The 12,574-nt window shown below is 42.2% G+C and overlaps 1 protein-coding gene across 7 annotated transcripts in view; it reads right to left on the bottom strand.

The window, feature by feature from the left end:
- Nucleotides 1-12,574, bottom strand: part of EFCAB11 (EF-hand calcium binding domain 11) — a 110,969-nt gene that overhangs the window by 53,384 nt on the left and 45,011 nt on the right. The gene's annotated exons all lie outside the window — the stretch shown is intronic.

The following is a 12,574-nucleotide window of genomic DNA, read 5'->3' on the forward strand; positions in this document are numbered from 1 at the left end:
TGCCCATGGATATAATAGTCATAACAGAAACTTGGAATCAATGGGACAGAGTTATAACAGGGTACAAAATATATAGGAATGACAGAATAAGTCATACTGGTGGGGGAGTGGCACTATATGTGAAAGAAAGTATAGAATCAAATATAGTAAAAATCTTAAATTAATCAGACTGTACCACAGAATCTCTATGGATAGAAATTCCATGCTTGCATAATAAGATTATAGCAGTAAGAATATATTACCAACCACCTGACCAGGAAGCTGATGTTCATTGTGAAATACTCAGGGAGATTAGAAAGGCCATTAAAATAGAAAACTCAATAATAATGGGAGATTTCAACTATCCCCATATTGACTGTGTACATGTCACTTCAGGGCAGGATGCAGAAATAAAGTTTCTAGACACCATTAATGACTGCTTCTTGGAGCACCTAGTCCTGGAACCCACAAGGGAGAGGCAATTCTTGATTTAGTACTAAGCTGGTCTCAGAGATGAATATAGCTGAACCACTTGATAATAGCTAGCCTAATACATTTAAATTTAACATTCTTGCGGGTGGGGGTGATACTAAAGAAGCCCACCATAGTAGCATTTAACTTTAGAAAGAGGAACTACAAAAAATGAGGAAGCTATTTAAATGGAAATGAAAAGGAACAGTCAGAAGATGATCCATCCCATCATCTAGTCCCAGCTTCTGGCAGTCGGAGTTGCATCCCTGATCATCTTGCCTAAAAGCCACTGATGGACCTATCCTCCAGGAACTTATCTAATTCTTTTTTGAATCCAGTTATACTTTTGGCTCTTCACAACATCCCCGGCAATGAGTTCCACAGGTTGACTATGTTGTGTAAAGAAGTACTTCCTTTTGTTTGTTTTAAACCTGCTGCCTATTAATTGCATTGGGTGACCCCTGGTTTTTGTGGTATGTGAAGAGGTAAATAACACTTCCTTATTCACTTTCTCCACACTATTCATAATTTTATAGACTCCTATCATATCCCGGCTTTGGTCATTTTTTGTCCAAGATGAATAATCCTGGTTTTTAAAATTTCTCCTCATATGGAAGTTGCTCCATATCCCTAATCATTTTTTGTCCTCCTCTGTACCTTGCCAATTTCTAATATATCTTTTTTGAGATGGGGCGACCAAAATTGCATGCACTATTCCAGGTGTGGGCGTACCATGGGTTTATATAGTGGCATTATGATATTTTCTGCTTTATTATCTATCCTTTTCCTAATGGGTCCTAACATTGTGTTTGCTTTTTTTACTGTGGCTGCATATTGAACAGCTGTTTTCAGAGAACTAGCCACAATGATGCCAAAGATCTCTTTCTTAGGTGGTAACAGCTAATTTGGACCCCACCATTTTGTATGTATAGTAGGGATTATGTTTTCCAGTGTGCATTACTTTGCATTTATCTACCATTTTGTTGCCCAGTCACCCAGTTTGTGAGATCCCTTTTTAATTCTTCTCAGTCTGCTTTGTACTGAACTGTATTGAGTAATTTTAGATCATCTGCAAATTTTGCCACCTCACTGTTTAGCCCTTTTTCCAGATTATTTATGAATATGTTGAACAGTGCTGGTCCCAGTACAGATCCTTGGGAGACATCACTATTTACCTCTCTCCAATGTGAAAACTGACCATTCATTCCTACCCTTAGTCTCCTGTCTTTTAACCAGTTAAAATAAAAAAATAAATTAATGGAGCTATCCTATCTCCTAGAACTGGAAGGGACCTTGAAAGGTCATCAAGTCCAGCCCCCTGCCTTCACTAGCAGGACCAAGTACCAATTTTGCCCCAGATCCCTAGGTGGCCCCCTCAAGGATTGAACTCACAACCCTGGGTTTAGCAGGCCAATGCTCAAACCACTGAGCTATCCCTCCCACCATCAGAGGACCTTCCCTTCTATCTTTCTTAGGGTACGTCTTCACTTACTGGAGGGTCCAGCGGTAAGCAGTCGATGTTCTGGGATCGATACCGGAAGTGCTCGCCGTCGACGCCGGTACTCCAGCTCGCCGAGAGGAGTACGCGGCATTGACGGGGGAGCCTTCCTGCCGCGTCTGGACCCACGGTAAGTTCGGACTAAGGTACTTCGAATTCAGCTACGTTATTAACGTAGCTGAATTTGCGTACCTTAGTCCGAAGTGGGGGCTTAGTGGGGACCAGGCCCTAGTTTGCTTAAGAGCCTTTGGTGAGGGATCTTGTCAAAGACTTTCTTAAAGCTCAAGTATATTATATTCCAAGGACCACCCTTGTCCACATACTTGTTGAACCCCTCAAAGAATTCTAATAAATTGGTGAGGCACAATCTCCCTTTACAAAAGCTGTCTTGACTCTTTCCCAACCTATTGTGTTTATCTATGTGTCTGATAACTGTGTTTTTTTTTACTATACTCGGAACTAATTTGCCTGGTACTGAAGTAAGGCTTACTGGCCTGTAATTGCCAGGATCACCTCTGGAGCCTTTTAAAAAAATAGGCATTAAATTAGCTACCCTCCAGTCATCTGGTACTGATGCTTATATACAGAGGCTGATTTAAGTGATAGTTACCTTTGATTATATATTGTGGAATTAGTTCCACAGGTTAATTATGTGCAAAAAAAAAAAAAAAAAAAAAAAAAAAAAGCATTTCCTTTTATTTTAAAATTTCTTGCCATTCAATTTCGCTAAGTGTCCCTTTGTTCTTCTGTAATGAGAAAGGGTAAACAGAAGTGCCCAATTTACCTTCTCTATAACAATCAGAATTTTGTATGTCTCTGTTATGTTCCCATTTAATCATGTGCTCCCTAAACTAAAAAGTCTCAAACTCCACAATAACTTCTCATATGGAATTCCAACTATTTGTGTTCCCTTTTCTGAACCCTTTTATTTATTTATATTAGAGAGAGAGAGAGAGTGTAATCTGAGCATTCCAGGTGAGGAAATACCATTGATTTATACAATGCCATTATAGTATTATTCTCTATTCCACTCTTTGTATATCTGTTAATACTTTGTTCGCTTTCTCGACATTGAGCAGAGGTTTTCGTTGAGCTGCTCACAATCATGCCCAGGGGTCCTTTTCTTGAGATGATACAATAAATTTGGAACCCCGCAATAATTCACTCCAATCTGTAATCTTGCACTATCAATACTGCATTTCATCTACCATTATGCTGTCTAGTCACCTAGCTTTATTAGGTTCTTCTGAAGTTCCTCAGTGTCTTCTCTACTCTTGACTAACCAAAATAATGTTATCATCTCTAAGTACTGCCACCTTCTAGTCCAGATCAATAGTACATATATATATATTAAACAACTCTGGCCCTAGCATGAATCCTTGGACTACACCAATCAACCTTTTGCCATGATAAAAACAGACCTGACTGGTTACTAGAGAGAAGAGGCGGGTGAGGTAATATCTTATATTGGCCCAATAAAAGATATTACCTCACCCACCTCTTCTCTCTAATATATTGGGACCACATGGCTACAACAAAATTACATACTGACTGCTTACTGTCTCTTAGCCACTCTCTCATCCATAACATAATTCCCTTTCACCTCATGGCAACTTAATTTTAAAATTCTTCACAAGAACTTATTGTCAGTGTCTTTTTGAAAGCTTACTTAGTTGATGTGTATAGAATGTTTTGAAGATATAATCTTTTCTCAGTAAAAGGACTTGGGCAAGCCTATATTTTTAATTTCACTAGCATCACGAACACATTTAGAACAGTAACTCCCTAAAGGATAATTTTTGTATTAAAAATAGATTTCCTAATATAAAAATAGCAAACATAAAAAATTAAAATAGAAAAACACTCTCCAAAAACTCAAACATTCTCTCTGTGAAAGATTCAACAATTTTCTCACAAAATGTTTCAGAGCATATGAAACAGGAATTTTTCAGATCTCTACAGCCCTAAGTCTTCTAATTCAGTGACTCAGCGAGCTTGAGGTTTCTCCTGGGAGGTTTATTGTTGCTATCTTCATAAACCCAGATCATTGTTTCAAGTGCTCTGCAAGTCAGATTAATTAAAGTATTAATTTTGTTTATTTCTCTGCTGCTGAATAAAGGCAGATCTACATCTCATAAGAATAAAAATACATTACATTTCTGCCTTTTCAAGCCTATTCCATATGAAGTAATTGATTTTCCTCATAGGGACCAATTATAAATCATGAGGGAAAATGACACTCATTCACAGATACTATGCTACTTGAAAACAGAGCAGCAAAGACAGTAACACTACAAAACAATTCATTACTTATTTTTGTCTCCAAACTTGCAGAAGCCAGTTTGATATACATATTCATGTTCCTGTTTTGTCACATTATAGTACTAAAGTGCATTTAGGATTTCAGTACATTTTAAATTTTATTTTTGGTGGCTAGTCTTCATTCTCAGTTTCCTTTCCTGCTATACAACTAGATATGAACTGAGACTAGATAGGGCTTGGATCTTCCATAATTTGGCTCTCTCCAGTCTTCCCTCCCTTTCTCTCCACCCCCCCAAAAAACAAAACCTATCAGTTCCCTCTGCATTGCACTCTTCTGCCCAGCTACTGTCACAACTCTGATTCCTTGATTTTTGTCCCCAGGCTGCTAGAGAGATGCTCGGTTTTTCACTGCTACCTCAGGCGCCCTCTGACCACTAGACTTGGCTCTCCAGAATGCTCCCTTAATATATCTGAAGATTCCTGCTGTCTTTGTTATTATTTACAGTATTATTTCTATTGAAGTAGCATCCAGAGATTCCAGTTGGTGTGTCATTGTACTAGGAACTGTACAAGCACATAGAAAGACATAATACCAGACTTTGAAGAGTTTTCAGTGTACTTTATGACAAACAAGTGAAATTAACAAACAATAAGATAGAAGAGGAAGAACGGTAATAAAAACCCTATACAAAACCTCATATGAAAGCACCCTCAGGGAAGAGGAGCAATCACCCATCACCAGCTTTTAAGTATGCCCAGCAAGAGCTATCCAACTGGGGCCTTCAGGGGAGTAACCATCACCTTCATGATCATTTCTACTGAAGGCAGATCTAATACCATCAACATGGACCATGCAGACAAGGTCGGGGAGAGTGCTAGAGGTGTAGGGGATAACACAGAACAAAGCAGAGATGTTTGTGGAGAAGTGAATGAATAGGAAATAGAGGAGGACCTCACTGTTAGAATAGTGCAGACTATGGACTATGCAAAAGGAGACAAGACTGGAGAAGGAGAGGAAAGAAAGCAATTAGAATTAATAAGTGACTTTTTTCAGTTTTAAATAAATATTATTAGTAACACAGGGAAATTATTTTTAACAAGGATGTCCCTTTCAACTTTCAGCACATAAGGAGTAGAACTCTGCTCAGTCTTACATAATGTTTCATAGTTAGTATGTATTTTTATAAGACCATCCAAGGAAAAATTCGCCTGTGGTCTAAATACTTTCTTCGGTCTAGAGTGTTCTTAAAGCAGATTTTTACTTCAGCCTTAATGTGACATACTGGAGGAAGTTCCAGAACCAAGAAAATGGGGGGAAAAGTAAAATAAAACACTTTCCATTTAAATAAACAGCATTCTCACACTTCAAGCTATGCCGAATGAAAAGCTTTCATCCTAAGGTCTGACCAGTCAAAAATAGACTGCCTTCTGATGCACATAATTCCTGGAAAATTGTGCATGCTGGGTACACAACAAGACCTACCTAAGGGAAAAGCCAGCCAGGCATGCAAGAACAAACATGGGGTGGGGGTGGGGGGAGAAACCAGTGGAACAGCAGCAAGGAGTTTCTGAACTGCACAGGGAGAGTGTTAAATAAATGATATTCTTGTGCACCACAAGTTGCTACCTGGAGCCCATGCTAGCAAAATTAGCTTACATTCATAACTTTACTAGATACGTAGGGCACACCTACACTTAAAATGCTGCATCAGCGGTGCAGCTACGCCGCTGTAGCGCTTTAATCAAGATGCTCTAAGCTGATGGGAGAGAGTTCTCCCATCGGCATAGTTAATCCACCTCCCTGAGAGGTGATAGCTACGTCAGCGGGAGAAGCTCTCCCACTGACATAGCGCTGTCTACAGGAGGGTTAGGTGGGTATAACTACGTTGCTCAGGGGTGTGTATTTTCCACACCCCTTAGTGATGTAGTTATACCGGTATAGGTCTGTAATGTAGACCAGACCTAAAAATCATGGACTGAACAGAGACACTGGATTTATTGCTTCTTACAACAATCTGTAATCCACTGACCCCCCGCCCCACTTGTTGTCCTGTGACTGCAGAAGAGTTAACAGGCCACTCTATCTTGAATGGTCCCTTAGGATATGTGCTAACTACTTATGCTAAACAATCTGTTCCATCTTGTATTTAGCTTCGACATTCAGGGTACGTCTATACCCAGCCGCTAGTTTGGCGGCTGGCAATCGAACTTCTGGGTTCGACTTATCGCGTCTTGTCTGGACGCGATAAGTCGAACCTGGAAGTGCTCGCCGTTGACTGCGGTACTCCAGCTCGGCGAGAGGAGTACCGCGGAGTCGACGGGGGAGCCTGCCTGCCGCGTGTGGACCGAGGTAAGTTCGAACTAAGGTACTTCGAACTTCAGCTACGTTATTCACGTAGCTGAAGTTGCGTACCTTAGTTCAATTTGGGGGTTTAGTGTAGACCAAGCCTCAGAGTACCTTTTCCAGACCTGAAGAAGAGCTCTGTGTGGCTCGAAAGCTTCTCTCTTTCACCAACAGAAGTTGGTCCAATAAAAGATGCTACCTCACACACCACGAGGGTGCCAGGGTGGAAGTCAGGCTGAGTGCGGCTGAGGGGACATGCCTGGGAAAGGTACTGGCACCTAGTTCTCCCACTGAGCCCCAGAGGTGCCCAGAGCAGGGAAGAGACCCTAGGCTGGCAGCACAACTCCACCAGCTGGGACACAGGAAAGCCCGCTGAGTCCCGTCCCTTCCTCGCCCACACCGGCAGTTACCAATGCTCAGCAATAGGACTCCGGAGGCCGCTCCGGCCTGTGTCACGCCTGCAGCTGGGAAGCAATGGGAGAAGTGGGGAAGGAGCTGTGAGGTGAATGGGAGCAAGGTGGAGCAGGTGAGAGAGTGGGAAAGGGCCCAGAGGCAATGCCCAGAGTCACGTGCTGACCCCCCCCCCACTATTAACAGTTACATGTCGCCTCTGGATATTTGTACCTGGCGGTGTGGGCTCTGCCCAAAGAGTCCTAGATACCATTTGACTCTCCACTGTGTAAAGACACAGCTGATTAGACTTTATTAAGAGTCTAAGCTTGGGACCTTGCTAAGCCTGGGATCTGCTGAGCACAGTGTTTTCAGTCAAAGAGACTGCTCAGCCTGCACTAGCAGGAAGGTTCACTCCCAATAACTGCTGAAATCACTGAGAGCTGAGTTAAGTGGTGGGACCTCAAGATATTGCAGGAGAGAGACGGGTGGCAGGAGAGAAAGCGACAGCACAGCAGCCAACAACAGTGGAGTAAACAACGATGCAGCAACCAGCTGTGCATCAATGACACAGCAACGGAGTGAATGATGGCACAGTGGGTAGTCACACAGAGTGAACAATGTGGCAGCAGCAGCTGAGGCATTGCTCTTTGCCTTCTCATCCGCCCCTGGAGGGGAACTCACATAAACGCATCTCTAAACTCTGGGTCTTTGCTGACCAAGGACAGCAACTGTGAGTGGGGTGCAGTGGAGGGAGAGGGGAGTGGTGCATTAAAGGAACATCTGTTTGTCGGATTTTCACACCACAATGTAAGAAACTGAGGCAAAGGTCACTACCCAACCTATTGTGAGGTGGATGTTTTTCTCATGGTTATAGGCTTTCAAATCATGGCTGTGGTGTTTTCCCAAATTAATGTTGGGTTCCTTTCCCATTTTTTCCATTAAAAGTTTTCTTTGTTTTACACTGACTCAGTACTCGTGAGGGGAAGTACTGCCTCTTAGAGGTGCCCAGGAGTGGTGTTTAATTTTCTCAGATTACTGGGTGGGGGCTCGAGCCGGTTCTGTGTTGTATTAAGAAGAACCCCTAGATATTGAACCCAGCCATTATTGCTGCCAACTCCACCTGGCTGAAGGGTTACACGCAAGACCCACATCCTGGTGTGCCTACTCACTGTCTCTTCCTAAACTGTCTACTTTTAGCATTTTACTTGATACCTCACTGCTAGTCACTCTCCTCCCAACTTATTAGTCTTTCTACTTTCCTCTAGGTATTTAGTGGCAGCACCTTCCAAACTTGCTACTGCTATAGTTCTACATACAACATCCCCCCACTCATTTACAGTCTCACATACACAATAACTCCTATTTGCATAATATATCTATCATAAGATGACCTTGTATCTTCCATTTAGTACATTTACTGCTCACTGTACATTTATAAAGAGAAGAGTTTAAAGATGAAAGGATACGGAGGATGGTTTTGTTTGCTGGAAAAGGAATGGATTGTTCAACCATGAATAAATACTGAAAATTACAGGAGATATACAAACATGTCATGTCACACACATTCACTTGCTCTCTCAGATAAAACATTCCTTAACATAAAACAAACACACAATAAAAGATTTATCTATTTTCATAGCCACAACATGTAGAGAGCCAACAGCAAACATGAACTAGGAAAGGGAAAGAAAGGACATTTGGGCTTTTAACTTAAATAACATTTACAATACATATAAGGTAAGCTTTGATTCTGTTTTGCAACAATGTCTGGGTAGCAGTGTTTTGAATTCCATATAACAGCCCTACAAATCTTGTGGTGTCTTCATTGAAGAGTTAACTTGGGGTCTTACTCGGGTGTTGTGTTGTCCTGGTCCTCCTTGCATCCACACACAAAACCCTTTCACTTAGCTTTAATGGTGCTTTCAACTGGGGCTAGCTGTCTTCCCTGAAACTGTAGTTTAAAGCCCAAGTGAATTTTCACTTAACTGGTAACCCGCCCCCTTGGTAGCGAGGATGCAGCCTAAATCACTCAAGTGCTGCTAGTCCTTCAATGTCCCCCCCAGGTGCCCAGACAAGTTTTTCCATAATTCACTGGGAAAGAATCACAGAGTGGCTCAGCTAACTGCAGCACAAAGAACCATGAAATATGACCCCAGAAGTCCCAGTGACACACACAGGTGAGTGCTGCAGCAGGTGGAACACAGTAACTCAAACATGGCTTTGCAGTTTGACTGCTCACTCTTGAGTGCCAGTGACCTAAGTCAATTCTGCAGTGAAGATACAACCTTATATAGTGGGAGTAAGGGTATGTCTACACTGGGGCTGGAGATGAAATTTCCAGCTCAGGCGATCAAGGACACTAAAAATACCACTGTAGCACAGGTGTGCAAGTGGCAGGATGAGCCAACTGCCCCAAATACATACCTAGGATGTCAGATGGGATTGTACTGGGGGCAGCTAACCTGTCCCACTGCACATGCAGCTGCAACATTCATATTATTTTAACATTGTTTTTTTTTAAACTAGAAAATTACACATAAAAATTGACTAAAAACCAAATTCCATCATGTGGCATCATATTGATACTTACATGGGGCATCACGGGGTTGGAACCTTTGTATTTGGCACAGAGATCTCTTCCACGTAAGCCAACAGAGTAACTGATAGCAGTAGTAGGTTGTCATACTTTATGTGGAGCCTCACTAGAGGGGTATGGCACAGTCTGCCACTGGTATCACAGATATTTGCTGACAGCAGAGAATGGTGAGACTCAGGAATCTTGTTATTTAAAGGGCACAGACCTTTCTGCCCATTCCCCTCCAAACTTGTCTCAGTTTTATCTCTTCCCTACCCCTTGGCTCCTTGTCCATTCCCATTCTCCTCACCTAGCAAGTCTTAGTCTCCTTTCCTCAGACTTCTGATCCTAGTCCCCTAGTCCTTGACTTACTCTCTGGACTCACTGCCCCCATCTTTCCTCACATTCCCAGTACTCTTGCCCAGCCACAGTTCTAGTTCCCGTCCCCCTTCCTGGATCCTCATACAATCTGTCTCTCCCCACAATGATAGCCTCCAGTTGCCTCCCACACCCATGTTCCTGATCCCGAGTGGCTCCCAGTCTCAATCTCCCTCTCCAGGCTCCTTGTTCAGTCTCAGTGCTTCCTCTGTCTCCTTGTCCCAGTCACTTTGCACAACCAGTCCCAATTCTCCCTCTGCACCCCAGCTCCTCATCAGATCCATCTCCCTCCACTCTCACCTCCTTCCCTCTGCTTCACTGCTTCTCAGTCGCAGATACATTTTCAGCCAGTCCCAGTCTGCCCACCCTCTCCACAGCTCTCCACCAAATCTCCCCTCCCTATTCCCTCCCTTGATCCCAGTCCCAGTCTCTACCCAGCCCCCCAACTCCAATTTACTGTCCCAGTTTCCCATTCCATCCCCTGTCAGCCTCCAGTCCCAACCTCTCTTGCAGACTCTTTGTCCTAATGTCCTACCCCTGGCTCCCTGCAGGTCTGTCTTGTACCCAGAGCCAGCTCCAGACACCAGCTTGGCAAGCAGGTGCTTGGGGTGGCCACTCCGGAGAGGGGCGGCAGGTCCAGCTATTCGGCGGCAATTCGGCGGACGGTCCCTCACTCCCGCTTGGAGTGAAGGACCTTCCGCCGAATTACCGCCGCAGATCGCGATTGCGGCTTTTTTTTTTTTTTTTTTTTTGGCTGGTTGGGGCATCCAAATCCCTGGAGCCGGCCCTGCTTGTATCCCTGCTGTATTTGAAGCAGACAACTTTCTCCTACAACCTGCCTGGACCCAGCAGAGGGGTTATTCAAAGCACAGAAGAGACAGAATCCCTGCTCTACATTCAAGTACCCAGACCTGGACCCACCACAGTTTGCAGAGACCCAGAGCTGCAAATGTAGGGAAAGTCCTGTTCAGCTCCAGGCTGCAGTATGCCCAGTGCAGATGGAATCTTTAGGAATTTAGCTGCTAAAAATCTAAAACGTTTCTACTGAAGTTTCTATGTGCAACCTGCAATTTTTCACGGGGACAGTAAAAGTTACATCCCTGACACAAGGCCACCTGTCTGCCAAATTTCAAATATAGGGGCACTAAAGCTTTTCAAAGAAAAGGTTGCCAGAATTTTTTAATATGGGCAAAACAATGTATTTTTCTCCAGCTTCACTCTTGAAAACAGCTGAACTGCTTTGACTAAAATAATAATTAAAAAATATTTAAAAAATTTCAGCCAGAGGCAGATACCCAGCAGGGAACATTTCAGCCCAAAGGACTAAAAATTGACAAAGTTACAATCAACTGAAAACTGTTTTGCAATGGGAAGTGTCAGGCAACCTTAATAATAGGTGTTGCTACCAGCCCCCTCTATAATATCTATTTCTCTCTCTAAACCAGAATGGAATCTAAAACATTATTACACTGGTAAGCAGATTAACTACGTAGGTTCACTACATTAATAAATTAATTAAAAACATTACATAAAGCAGATCATCCATGGTGGTCTCTGGCTGGCAGAGCAGCCCTTTGGCACCTGGGCAACCACACGCAATTTAGAATAACCCCGAGGCTGCTTTAAGCTCTGATGGGGGGCTGAACAGGGCAACATGAGAAATATCATTTAGCAAACCATGCTGACAAATGCATAAAATAGGGCATTGGTATAAGAAGGTATGAATTCATGCGATTAACTCAAAAAAATTAATCGCGATTTATTGCTAATGAATAGAATACCAATTGAAATTTATTAAATATTTTTGGATTTATTTCTACATTTTCAAATATATTGATTTCATTTACAACACAGAATACAAAGTGTACAGTGCTCCCTTTATATTATTTTTATTACAAATATTTGCACTGTAAAAATGATAAAAGAAATTGAAAAATAGTATTCACCTCATACAATACAGTAATGCAATCTCTTTATTGTGAAAGTGCAACTTACAAATGTAGATTTTTTTTTATGTACCTGCATTCAAAAATAAAACAATGCAAAACTTTAGAGCCTACAAGTCCACTCAGTCCTAGTCTTTTGTTCAGTCAGTCACTCAGACAAACAAGTTTGTTTACATTTACCGGAGATAATGCTGCTGGCTTTTTATTTACAATATCACTTGTAAGTGAGAATAGGCATTTGCAAGGCACTTTTGTAGCTGGCATTGCAAGATATTTACGTGGCAGATATACTAAACATGTGTATGCCCCTTCATGCTTCGGCCACCATTCCAGAGGACAAGTTTCCATGCTGATGATGCTTGTTAAAAAAATAATGTGTTAATTAAATTTATGACTGAACTCCTTGGGGTAAAATGGTATGTCTCCTGTTCTGTTTTACTCAGATTCAGTCATATATTTCATGTTATAGCAGTCTCAGAAGATGACTCAGCACATGTTGTTCATTTTAAGAACACTTTCACTGCAGATTTGACAAAACACAAAGAAGATACCAATGTGAGATTTCTAAAGATAGCTACAGCACTTGACCCAAGGTTTAAGAATCTGAAGTGCCTTCCAAAATCTGAGAAGAACGAGGTGTGGAGCATGGCTTCAGAAGCAACACTTCGATGTGGAAACTACAGAATCCGAACCGCGAAAAAAGAAAATCAATCTTCTGCTGATAGTAT

This window comes from Chrysemys picta, chromosome 4, assembly GCF_011386835.1.
Source record: "Chrysemys picta bellii isolate R12L10 chromosome 4, ASM1138683v2, whole genome shotgun sequence".
Taxonomy (NCBI): Eukaryota; Metazoa; Chordata; order Testudines; family Emydidae; genus Chrysemys; species Chrysemys picta.